The sequence below is a fragment of the Phoca vitulina genome, unplaced genomic scaffold (assembly GCF_004348235.1).
Source record: "Phoca vitulina isolate PV1807 unplaced genomic scaffold, GSC_HSeal_1.0 scaffold8, whole genome shotgun sequence".
Lineage (NCBI taxonomy): Eukaryota > Metazoa > Chordata > Mammalia > Carnivora > Phocidae > Phoca > Phoca vitulina.
In genome coordinates, this window is record NW_022589711.1 from 59,463,066 (window position 1) to 59,475,634 (window position 12,569).

General features: G+C 40.0%; 1 protein-coding gene across 9 annotated transcripts in view; it reads right to left on the bottom strand.

The window, feature by feature from the left end:
* The window catches only part of KLHL24 (kelch like family member 24), an 84,358-nt gene extending 74,363 nt beyond the window's left edge, over positions 1-9,995 (bottom strand). For 5 of the 9 annotated variants that reach the window (XM_032407082.1, XM_032407079.1, XM_032407078.1 and 2 more), the window contains exons 1-3: positions 9,867-9,995; positions 5,035-5,165; positions 3,455-3,513 (exon numbers count right to left, since the gene is read on the bottom strand). The gene's annotated coding sequence lies outside the window, so the exon portion shown is untranslated. Of the gene's footprint in view, positions 1-3,454; positions 3,514-5,034; positions 5,166-9,286; positions 9,378-9,866 lie in introns of all 9 variants that reach the window. The other 4 variants (XM_032407074.1, XM_032407075.1, XM_032407076.1 and 1 more) reach the window with 4 other exon arrangements.
* Positions 9,996-12,569: the final 2,574 nt, after the last annotated feature.

A 12,569-nucleotide genomic window follows, 5' to 3' on the forward strand; every position in this document is an offset into this window, starting at 1 on the left:
TTATTATTTTTTTTTTTTTTTTAAAGATTTTATTTATTTATTTGAGAGAGAGAGAATGAGAGACAGAGAGCATGAGAGGGAGGAGGGTCAGAGGGAGAAGCAGACTCCCTGCCGAGCAGGGAGCCCGATGCGGGACTCGATCCTGGGACTCCAGGATCATGACCTGAGCCGAAGGCAGTCGCTTAACCAACTGAGCCACCCAGGCGCCCTGTCATTTATTTTTTAAATGTGTAACAAAGTTTATAATATAATGAAACTGTTAGATAACAGTGGAAACTCATGTAGAAGGCCTATTTAAATAAACACAAGTAAAAATAAACCTAAGAGAATGCTTATGAATAACTGGCTTTTGGAGCAATGTCAATTATTGGATATTTAGTCAGTAAAATTAGCTTTTCTTAAATTTGAGGGAATATTTGTCTACACATATGTTATGGTCCAAGAATGCCAGATTTTGAACTGTAATCTAATTATGTTTTGGAGGTTTTAGGTAATAGATCTGCCTGAGAATAAAAATCTTCTTTTGTTAATTTTAATACCTAAATGAATAAAATTGCATGGGTTTAAAATATTTCACTATTAGTTTTAAAATGTATCATCACAAACTAAAAAAAAGGGAGATGTTTCTTCCCATCTCTTTTGAGATTTTCCTGACTAGAGAGTTCATGTTTGCCTTACTACAGGTCATTCAACTTCTTGGGTTATGGCTGCCCACACGTGTGTGCCATCCACAAATACATGCACATATACATGTGTTAAAATTTAAAAATTCACTTATAGTATATATCATCACTTTTAAATTGCAAGCTCCCATACATGTGCAGTAGCACATATCTCAAATACACTTTTAATCTGAAGTTATCTCAGTAATGGTTCAATACACAGAAACCTATCTCCCATAGATGAGAGATCACTACTATGCCTGAATGCCAATTTTTTGTTGTTGAAACTGAAAAAAGTTCAAAGCATGTAATATCACAAGTGATAACCATTCAATTATGATAAACATAAACAAATATGATATGGAATATAACTTACTTTAATGCTTTACCAAGCTAAATTCAAATTATGGTTGAATCAGTCACAAGTCAGCTTTCAAAACAAGAATTTATCTTCAAATCAGCTTACTTAATTTCTTACCGCATTTCAGATTCAAAAAATTCACAAATTATTGTTTTTGACTAGTGGTGTGATTACTGGCGTTACTGACAACCATCTCCAACTTTATGCCTTTTCTGTTCTACATTTTTGTTCTCTCAGTGTTTAAAGATTTTTTATTTATTCACTTATTTTGCGGGGGGGCTCATAAGCCAGGGGAGGGGTAGAAGGCAAGGAAGAGAGAGAATCCCAAGTAGACTGCGCTGAGCACAGAGCCAGACGCGGGGCGCAATCCCACAACCCCGAGATCACAATCCGAGCCAAAATCAAGAGTCAGATGTCCAACTGACTAAGCCACCCAGCTTCCCCTTCTCAGTGTTTAAATGAATGCAAAACAATGCAACAGAATACAAACAAAATGCAAAATAAAATAACATACTGCAAAAACTAAGAATTTCCCTTTTGGCTAAAAGGGACAAGAAAGAAAACAAATGAAAAGGTACTCTGCTTTCTGTATCCAATAATTTTACTGTGTCTGGTATTTGTTATCTGATATCTCTATCTGATAAATTTGGAGATAGCAGATTGAGCAAGTTATGTATTAATATAAGGCTGATAAAACCTTTATAGGAGTTAAGGGTTTGTCTTACGTTATTTTCTGCCTCTTACTCTCGTAGCTAGTTCCTTGACTGTTGACTAGCAAGTCTTCCACTGCTTTCGCCCAGTGTAAAACTGAAAATCCTGGATTAGAACAGCTATAAAATCACCTGCTATTACAAAGTATTCAACAGCAACAAGGTACTTGTTTACTGCTTTGTATGTAGATAGGCTATCTCATAGATCTGGGCTATTTCTTTCTAAGGGGCTTTGGCCTGGCTTTTGTACATCCTCACCTTCCCTAGACTTTCTAAGAACTCGCCCATTAACCAATCTCCACAACACGAAATGTAAACTCTGCCTATTGATGACAGGGTAAATAATTCACACAGGAGGGTCTTAGAAATAGGAGATGCATTTCAAAGTGCATCTTTTGGGCTTCCAGATGTAATTTACTAGCTTTTGTTTTCCCATTTTACACAAGTGAAGTATTTTAACTAGTAATGGTTAAAAATATAAAGTTTAACCACATCTCAGAGTACAGTATCTAATACAGGTTCAAGATTTATAATAAACGAATTCATACACAATCAAGCAAACAAAACATAAATTACAGATAGAATTCTTCTAAAAATTTAGCAAATATCAAAGTATCATCATTCCCTTCAGGAAAACGTAAGCAATTAAGTAAGCATCTCTAGACAAAATAAGAGGGGAAAATGTTTGTTCCAAAGAAATACAATGACAAAGTTTTATCTAGATAAAGATAGCAAATGCAAGGGTGATCAGATTGTCTTGTCAGCAACTGACTGCCAGTTGCATTTGTCTAGAAAAGCTAGTATCTTTCTTTCCCTCCCTCATTTCTTCAGGAGCTTAATTCCTGAAGTGATACCCTCACTTGAAAGGAAGATTTTTCTTAACACAAAGATTCTTCTGGTTAAAAGTACTCTAGGGTTTATTTCCAACTGCAGAACTCATGCATGTTGTAGACCTAGTTCCTGATTGCTAGGTAGATTTAAAATTTTTTGGCCTATGTCTCAGAAAAATGAGGAGAGAGAACTTATTTTAGTATCTCTAAGGCTAGAGAAAAATGTAGAAGAGGGACTGAGGGAGGGAGGGAGGAAGTGAAAAGAGCAGATACTTTATTTGGTAACAGAAATGACTATGACGGGGTGCCTGGGTGGCTCAGGTGTTAAGCGTCTGCCTTCGGCTCAGGTCATGATCCTGGCGTCCTGGGATCAAGCCCAGCATCGGGCTCTCTGCTCGGCGGGAAGCCTGCTTCTCCCTCTCCCACTACCCCCTGCTTGTGTTCCCTCTCTCACTGTGTATCTCTCTGTCAAATAAATAAATAAAATCTTAAAAAAAAAAAAAAAAAAAGAAATGACTGTGATACTGTTTTCTTTTATGATCTTGAGGACAGAATTGTTCCCCATTACTCTGATTGGCTTAAGTAATCCCTGGTTAAAGAAAGGAAAATGGTTTAGATTCTCTAATAACAACGTTTAGTTGTGGTTTTTTTTTTTTTAAAAGATTTATGTATTTGAGAGAGAGAGAGCGAGAGAGCCCACAAGTGGGAGGGGTAGAGGGAGAGGGAGAGAGAATCCCAAGCAGACTCCACACTGAACGCAGAGCCTGACACAGGGCTCTATCTCAATGACCCTGAGATCAGGACCTGAGCCAAAACCACAAGTCAGACACTGAACCAACTGTGCCACCCAGGCACCCCTTAGATACTTTATAAGTACTACAAATATAATACCTTTTTAGCATTTGCTTGATCAAATCCCCAAAATATTTGTGTTGTTTTAATTTCCACACCTAAAATAAATGGAGAACAGTAATATATTATCAGATACTAATCACTTAATGCATAGTTGGCATTATTTACTAATATGTTGAAAAAGTTTTTAGACTTCAGTTTCTGACTTTTGCATAGTTTAAAAGTTTACTTTTGCATAGGAAATCATTACTGAATAACAATTCCTTAAAGCAAATTAATATTATTATGCTCTTTTACATACAAATTAGTTTCCTTATTTGTCAACTTCCTTACTTGACAATATTATCTTGGAGTAAAGTTTCCTGAAAGATGAGTAAACAAAGATTATTATCAACAGCAAGCTAACTGGTGGCACTGAGATGACAAAATATATATCCTGTGATAATTCTGCAATGGATATTTGAAGAGTGTCTGGTAATTGAGGTCTCATCTGAGTTTGCAGCCATTAAATAATTCTGAGTTGGTCTAGCAATACTACAAAAATTGACAGTTTAGTCATTATGTATTATAAAAGTATGGATTCAAATTGAGAAAATCAGAAAATATCTTGGTAATTCAAGAAAAAAAATTTAGTTTTTAATCCTTAGTTATCTAGATTATCCATATAGAATCTCAAATAATTATTTTAGAATATACAAATGCATTATTATATATACATTTTAATGCATTAATATATATTATTTCTTCTGCTTTGTTAAACCTTATAAACTTAGTACCTGTGGAAACCAACTAATTCAGCACAATTCTTTTTTTTTCTTTTGGTGGATGGGAAGGAGAGGAATGCTTAAGAGAAAATACCAGAACCTTGAACTGTGCACGGAATGGCAATGGTAATTAAACATAAGCAATTCTGGTGTCTGGCCCAAATATCTACAAACAGAACTCATAATGTCTTAACAAGTTCAGGCAAATAAAAAAAGTTGATCATGAAAACCAAGATATGGACTACTGATTTTTCCCTATATATGTACACAAACACGTATCTGTATGCCCTGATTTTGCTATAATCGTGAAATAAAAGTTATTTTGAATGTTTCCTTACTCCCGGAAGTAAGTCTAACTTGTGTGTACCCTTGGTAAAGAATATTTCAACTTAGTCAAATTAGGAGATTGTTAATCCTAGCTAAGTAAGTGTTTTTTCCCAGTGGACAATAAAATCCTGAGCCAATGTAGGTATCCAGGTCAACTAAAGAAATGTTTATTTTTCCGTCTGGCGCTGGGGTCACAAATACTGGATTCAGATCCAATTCAAGACTCTACAGGGTTGGGGTGCCTGGTTGGCTCAGTCAGTAGAACATGTAACTCAATCTCTGGGTTGTGAGTTCGAGCCCCACACTGGGTATAGAGTTTACTTAAATAAATAAATAGATAAACTTAAAAAAAAGAACTCCAGAACTGATACTAAAATAGATTAAAATTTTTAGTGTTTTGCTAGTAGAAAACACAGATTGGAATAAATTTTCTCATGACTGATCTGGTCTAGAACTATTACCTTGAGGAGTAGAAGGGCAAGGCAATTTACTAGGGCATTTTGAGCGGAGTTTTAAGGTAATACTTACCAACCTAATAGGTAAGGGCAAGGGACAGAGGAGGTCAGTGTACAAAGTCCAAAGGAGTTATAATATCAGAATTGATCTAGAATGTAGCTGTACTGCAACCAAGCTTAATTTTCCTTTAGAATGCAGGAATCCTATACAAAATAAAGAAATTACCATCAGTCTTAAAGATAGTGTGGATTAAGGAGGAGCTTTAAAGACTAATAAATACCAAATAGCAAAGGAAACCAACATTTTCACTATTGTGATTCCTACAACTAATGATAGTGAACTGCCAAATACTATGCTCTACACCACTCCATTTTCTCAAATTTAACTTTGAGTGCAGAAAACATAGCAGAGACAACCAGAAGACTAACCAAGAAGAGGTTTATCTTTTTTTTTTTTAAGATTTTATTTATTTATTTGACAGAGAGAGACAGCGAGAAAGGGAACACAAGCAGAGGGAGTGGGAGGGGGAGAAGCAGGCTTCCAGCCAAGCAGGGAGCCGGATGCGGGGCTCGATCCCAGGACGCCGGGATCATGACCTGCGCCGAAGGCAGACGCTCAATGACTGAGCCACCTAGGTGCCCCAAGAAGAGGTTTATCTTTAAAGATATATAAAGCTATATAGATATAAAGTAAAGCAAAAGAAGGAAAGCCAGAAAAGTACAACATAGTAAGTCCATTATTTAAAAATGACTAGAAAATTATACTTAACATGGTACTACATAAAACCATGCAGTTTTTACACATTTCAAATATTTCCACCTTATTTTCTCAAAAGCTAATTTTTTTATTAGAAACATTCTATTTAATGACTTTTTAAAAACTATAAATTTACACTCTTAAAATTTCAATTTAAAGTATTACTCTGGGAGCAGTGAGTGGTTCCTGAACCAAGTTTTACAAATGCAGTATTTAAAGTCCAGTCTTCAAGATGTTCTGTTCTTTTCGAGGGGAGGAAGAAGAGTTTATTTTACATAGCTAAATGAAAAATAATTTAAGAAACAGTAAATAAACAAGATGTTATTTTCAACATTTTAATTTTCTTAATGGAACCACCAAGAACATATTTACCCACCATCAGACAACAGAAACCAACTGACACTTAAATTTCTTTGCCTAGGATTACAGCAACTAGTGATTATCCCTTGTTGACTAGAATTCAAATGGTCAATACATTCTGACTGTGATTAATGAGAGAAAAAAAATAAGTGTCTAATGATGAAAAATTTAGCAGTGCCTAAACAATGTGTCAGACTTAACAATATGGTTCTATAACTAAACAATCTTAAATCACAGAACAAAAAAATCAAATATCTCCATTCAGTGTTTCTCTCGCTTGCGTTAAAACTTTTGGTTACTAATATTCCCCAACCCACAAAGGAAAAAAAATGTTATCAAGCATCACACCTGCAATCAAGCTGCCTATTGAGCCTACTCACGCTTTTCACTAGACTTAACATGTAAACTTAACGTCATTTGGTTTTACCCCGCTAACATGTTTCTTTTAAGTATTTAATGCATGTTCTTTATTAAAATCAAATTAAATCTGCAAGGACACTACCCTCTGCTCTGCACTCGAACAAGTTTGAGATCTAGTATTTCAGATGACTTCTCTATGTATAAAAATACCTTTGTCAGTGATTTTTATTTACCTAGCGGTGACACAAATTATTTACAGAAATAACTTTTAGAAACTATTGAGTAAAGAGTAAAGCCTAACCACTTTTTTTTTTTTTAAGTAGGCTCCACGCCCAGCATGGAGTCTAATGTGGGGCTTGAACTTACAACCCCAAGATAGAGACCTGAGCTGAAATCAAGAGTCAGACACTTAACTATATCTAAAACTAATGATGTAATGTATGGGGATTAACATAACAATAAAAAAATTAAAAAAAAAAAAAAGAGTCAGACACTTAACCAACTGAGCCACCCAGGCGCCCCAGGCCTAATCACTTTTTTTTTTTTTTTTTGAAGATTTTATTTATTTATTTGACAGAGAGAGATACAGCGAGAGAGGGAACACAAGCAGGGGGAGTGGGAGAGGGAGAAGCGGGCCTCCCGCCGAGCAGGGAGCCAGATGCAGGGACTCCTGGATCATGACCTGAGCCAAAGGCAGACGCTTAACGACTGAGCCACCCAGGCGCCCCGGCCTAATCACTTTTAAACATCAATTAGTAGACTTTAAGATGTGCCAAATGCTGAAAAATTATAAGCCCTTGGATGATGAAATTAGAGTGACAAATTCATCAATTAAAAGATTAGCTATTGTGTTTTTAGTAGTAGAAAGAATAAAGGTTTTAAAATGTCAACAGTTGTCACATGGCCACATTTTGTTTTAGTCACACAATTAGAATCATACAAAATGTATTTTTCATATAGTTAGATGGATATACTTATAAGGCTATTTTATTTACATTTTTCAGCATACAGTCCATACCTAAATATTTATTGAAAAAGGATCTCAAATTTCTAGGTAAAAGTATATACAAAAATAACTGCTATCATTTATGTAATAGTATTTATTTTTCACAGGCTTGACATTTGGGTTTTAATGATATGGCAGAAAAACAAGGAAGTTAAAGTTTGTTTTTTTTTAAACAGCATTAAGGTTTTAGCAACTTGAACAAAAGCTAGGGAAGTTTAAATTAAAACTTATAACCTTAACTCAAAATATTTCTTTTTCCTGTTCTTAGACTAAGTTGCAGGCTTTGTCTAGATAAGCAGGCTTTTGACTGTTGATTTAAAAAAAAGGTTAGAGGTTTGCAGTTTGCACTTATTTAAATATGTTAAATGCCCTCAATGCACAAGTGATGAGACAGTTTGGGATCACAGAAGCTGCCCTTATGGTGTAGTCATCTCCACTCAAATATCAAAAATATATTAAGAATGCATAACAAATGAGAACTGTTCATATTCAGTTTGTGCTTCACGCAGGGAACTCCATCTACCTTCTACAAATATGCATTAGGTCTTGGGTCAATTCCTACAAATCTACAGGAAAAGAAAATCTGATAAAGCCCAAGTACGCTATTAACTCATGAAATTAGGCAAATTGTATCCTCAACACATTACGGCTACAATGATTTTCTTGGAGATTTTACTAATGTCCTCTTAATTTACAATTTTAAAACAACACATCTGAAATTCACTCAAATTTTGAATTACCACGGGGATTAATATATAAGAATGTGCCACCGTCCTCTAAACAAGGAAAACTATTCACCTAAACCGGGGTATAGAAGACTCTTAACTTTTAGGAAAATACCCTTAAGCTACTTTTTTTAAAAAGTAGAATTCTAATTTTAATCTTGGTCGACACGAGGCAGATTTTAAATCTATTTTACATTCCTAATAAAAATCAAACTCAGCTGGTGGACCTAAAAGGCTATAGCTGCAAATACTAAGGCGTAATTCTTAAAAAGCTGGTTGAGAAAAAGCTACTTGAAACCAAGTGATTAATCACTAAAATCAACTGTGAATAGTCACTGCCTCAGGGGTGAGTGAGGCATCCTAAGGTCCTTATTTTGCTACTTAAATCTTGTTTACAGAACCAGCAAGGACAATTTCGTAAGAGGACTTCCACCATCTCGGTAATATAGCGACACTAGTTAAAGGGGGTTAATTTTCCGGTCTCCGAAAGGAGGGCCGTCCGCTGCTGTCCCAGAACTGCCTAAGGCTCGGGCAGAAGCTGCAACGGTCACCGAGGGACAGCAGGGTGGCTCGGCCTCAAGCTCCAGTCCTTCCGCGCGGAAACGCGCGCCGCTAGTTCCAGTTGGGCCGCAGCAGCGCCAGAGGGGAGAGCGCGCGCTCCCGCGCGTCCTCCAGATCACCTTCAAGGGGGCGGGGGAGAACTGCTTGGGCATAGCGACTAGACACCCGCCAATAAACACTCGGAACTTGCCCAGTCGTCCCGCCCGCAGTCGGCCACAGGCGCCCAATCCCAGCTGTGGTAACAGTCTGCGCCCCGAGCGTCCAGAACTTGGGGGCGGGGACATTAGGAACTAAATTAAGAAACCTCGTCCTGGACTGGTAGGAAGGTGGGGAGGCTAGGCGGAGACTCGGCCAGCTGAAATCCTGCGCCCCCGCCCGCCCCGACTCCCCGGGGACGGTCGCTCTAGGGCCGGGTTCCCGGCGCTGGCTCAGCCGCCATCCGTGGTAAACAAAGGCTCTCGGGGGTGGGGGCGGGGGTAACGGTCAGGTGACGGTGCCTAGCACATTTCGCAACCGCTTTAATGGGGCTTCTCTGGCCCGATGCCCTAAGACCCACCTTGACCCCGTCAGTCCTCCCCAACAGGACCAACGGTTGCCCCCACCAAACGACACGACTTGACTTGAGACCTTCGCATTCTCAGTGCTTCCTTCGATTAAAAAAAGAGCAGCGCCCGGTTCAAAGCCCATCAGCAACATGCGGGGCCCGTCTGCCCAGCCCCGTCCACCAGCTGCCCCTGCCCCTGGGGCAGCGGGGTGACCCGCACCTGCTACCCCCAACCCCGGCGGCCATGCTCCTCCCAACCCGCCCCCGGCAGGCCGCGCCAGCAACGCCGCGGTTCCGGGGCGGTAGTGCCAGGAGGAGGGGGTGCCCTCCCTTCAGGACTGCCGTTACCGTGCGGACATTGAAGACACCCCCCCCCGCCGCAGGGTGCCTTGGAGACCCCGCGCCCCAGACAGAGACAGTGCAAGTCCCAGCCGCAATCTCTCCTTAGACCCCACATCTGGCTCCGAGTCGGCCGACGCTGGCTTCCCTCCTGCAGACACCCCCATGGTCGCGACCTCAGTCGCCCCTCCGCCCCCGGTTCTAGCCGGTTCCTCGCCTCTCGGCTAGTTCCAGAGCTGTCATCCCCGGGTACCTCTCGGCGAAGGCTGTAAACGGCCAGCAGCGGCAGCCCCTGCCTTCCCTTAGCGGCCGGCAGCGTAGCGCTCTCTGCAGCGCCGGCGTCTCCCTCCAGCCACCAGTGTTTGCGGCAGCTCACAACAAAGGAAACATGTGACCGTCCGGGCCAAAACACTGAGCGTCACCGACCCCTGGCCAATCCGAGTGAGCGCCCCCCGCCCTGGGGCACCCTGGGATATGTAGTTGCCACTTTGGGGGCGCCCGCCGGGGCCACTTGGGTTTCCCGGTATAGGGTGGGTGTCGGTGCGGAGCGTGAAGAGACCCAATCCAGCGGTTGCTGATTCGGAAACACTTTGTTTTAGTTAGAGACGGGTTAAGGAAATCCACCCATGTTGGGAGCCTTAGTGAGAAACCTGAGTCGTATGTTTATTGCCACGTCCCAAGGCAAAAGCACATTACCAAGTATTATCAGAACCTTAGCGAGTGGGCCGAGGACATAGAGATCTTTTTATTTGACCCCTTGATACACAATCGGGAAATTTGAGGGCCTGAGGGGTGAAAGGGACTAGAACTCTGGTCGCTAGACAGCCCAGGGAAACCGCCTTTCCCTGCAAAATCTGTTCATGTCAGTCATATCAAATCCTAGGTTACCTTTTAATTTTAAACGTACGTGGAACAGTGGAACAATGTTATCGCAAAGCCCTGTTTTCCCAGGCAGATAGATTCCTCAAAGCACATTATTTTGTTCCTTTGTTTCTGCAAATATTTTTTTCAAGGATGAGTATACCTCCTGATTTTGAAACATTTAACTAGTTTTTGGCTTCTGATATCGGAATTATAACTTCTCTCTCTTCTATACTTTATGAATACAGCCATGCTCTTGCTAAATAATGGAACGTGTTCCAATGACCAGTGATGGAAATAATAAAGAAAGCATGTGTTCAGGCCTTTAAAATATGCTTTTTAGGCCTCTTTTCCATCTCTTATTTTAAACAAAAGAGCTCAGGGTGCCTGGTTGGCTCAGTCGGAAAAGCAGGTGACTCTTGATGTCAGGGTGGTGAGTTAAACCCTCACCTTGGGTGTAGAGTAATTACTTAAAATAAATAAATAAAACTTAAAAAAAGTGCCTGCCATTTATTAAGTTTATATATTAAGTATGTAATAAATATTGAATAATAGTAATATTATTTATTAAGCTCCAAACTTAGTGCTAAGCACTTTACATATTTAGTCCTCATAATAACCGTGCAAAATAGGTGTTGTTATCCCATATTACAGATGAAGAAACTCAGCTACAGAAAGGATAAAGAATTGTCCCTTGGTCACTCAGTTATTGAGTGATGAAGCTGAGGTTCACATATAAATACTAAAAAAAAGTCTTTATTTATATTAATATAAGTACATAATTATCTTTCTAAAAAGCTTATTTACAAAGTTACATATTACAAGGCTAGTAGTGAGGGTGCCTGGGTGGCTCAGTCGGTTAAGTGTCTGCCTTCAGCTCAGGTCATGATCCCAGGGTCCTGGGATTGAGCCCCACGTTGGGCTCCCTGCACTTTGGGGGAGCCTGCTTTTCCCTCTCCCTCTGCCCGCCCCTCCCCCTGCTTGTGCTCTCTCTTTCTCTCTGTTAAATAAATAAATAAAACCTTAAAAAAAAAAAAAAAAAACCAAGGCTAGTGGTGAAAAGCAGTCGCATCTCCCATCCTTCCCCACTCCTGATTCTCCAGAAGCAAACCACAATTACTTGAGTGATTCTGGTTATTTACATATATTTTTTCACATAACATGGTTATTTCCTATTAAGAAAGCTGTTATCCCAGTCCCTCATCCTTCCAATATTATAATTTCTGGTTAAATTATTACTTAATGTTTATGTTATTAAGACTGTGTATTTATTATTCAGTGCTGAGTTAAATAGTATACAATTTCCTTTCTTGTATGTTTTTTTTTTTTTTTCCTAGAGTATTAAGCCGTGGTCCTCACTGCCTTCATAAAGTGTCAACTTCCTGGGAATGCATACAAGATCCTTCTTTTTTTTTTTAAGAAAAAAATTTTTTTAAGATTTTTTTATTTATTGGGGCACCTGGGTGGCTCAGTCGGTTAAGCGGCTGCCTTCAGCTCGGGTCATGATCCCAGGGTCCTGGGATCGAGCCCCACATCGGGCTCCCTGCTCGGCAGGGAGCCTGCTTCTCCCTCTCCTTCTGTCTGCCGCTCTGCCTACTTGTGCTCTTTCTCTACCTCTGTTAAATAAATAAATAAATAAATAAATAAATAAATAAATAAATAAATAAAAGATTTTTAATATATTTACTTGCAAGACAGAGATAGTGACAGAGATAGCGACAGAGAGCAGGAACAGGGAGGAGAGGGAGCCTGACGCGGGGCTCGATCCCAGGACCCTGGGATCATGACCTGAGTTGAAGGCAGACGCTTCACCGACTGAGCCACCCAGGCACCCACAGGATCCTTCTTGATGCACCCTGGGGTCCACCTGTGCTGCCTGAACACCAAGCTTCAATGAACTACCCACTGTTGCCCGAAGGACTCGCTCTCCAGGCCATTCCCATCCATACCTGTTCCCTATGCCTCTTATACCACCTCCATTCCTTCATCCTAATCACTGGCTAACTCCTGCTTTTCCTTCCAAGAATCCTGGGAAACTCTCCTTTCCTCCTCATTGCCCTCTGGACTAAGGATCTCCCCTCAGTCTTCCCACAGC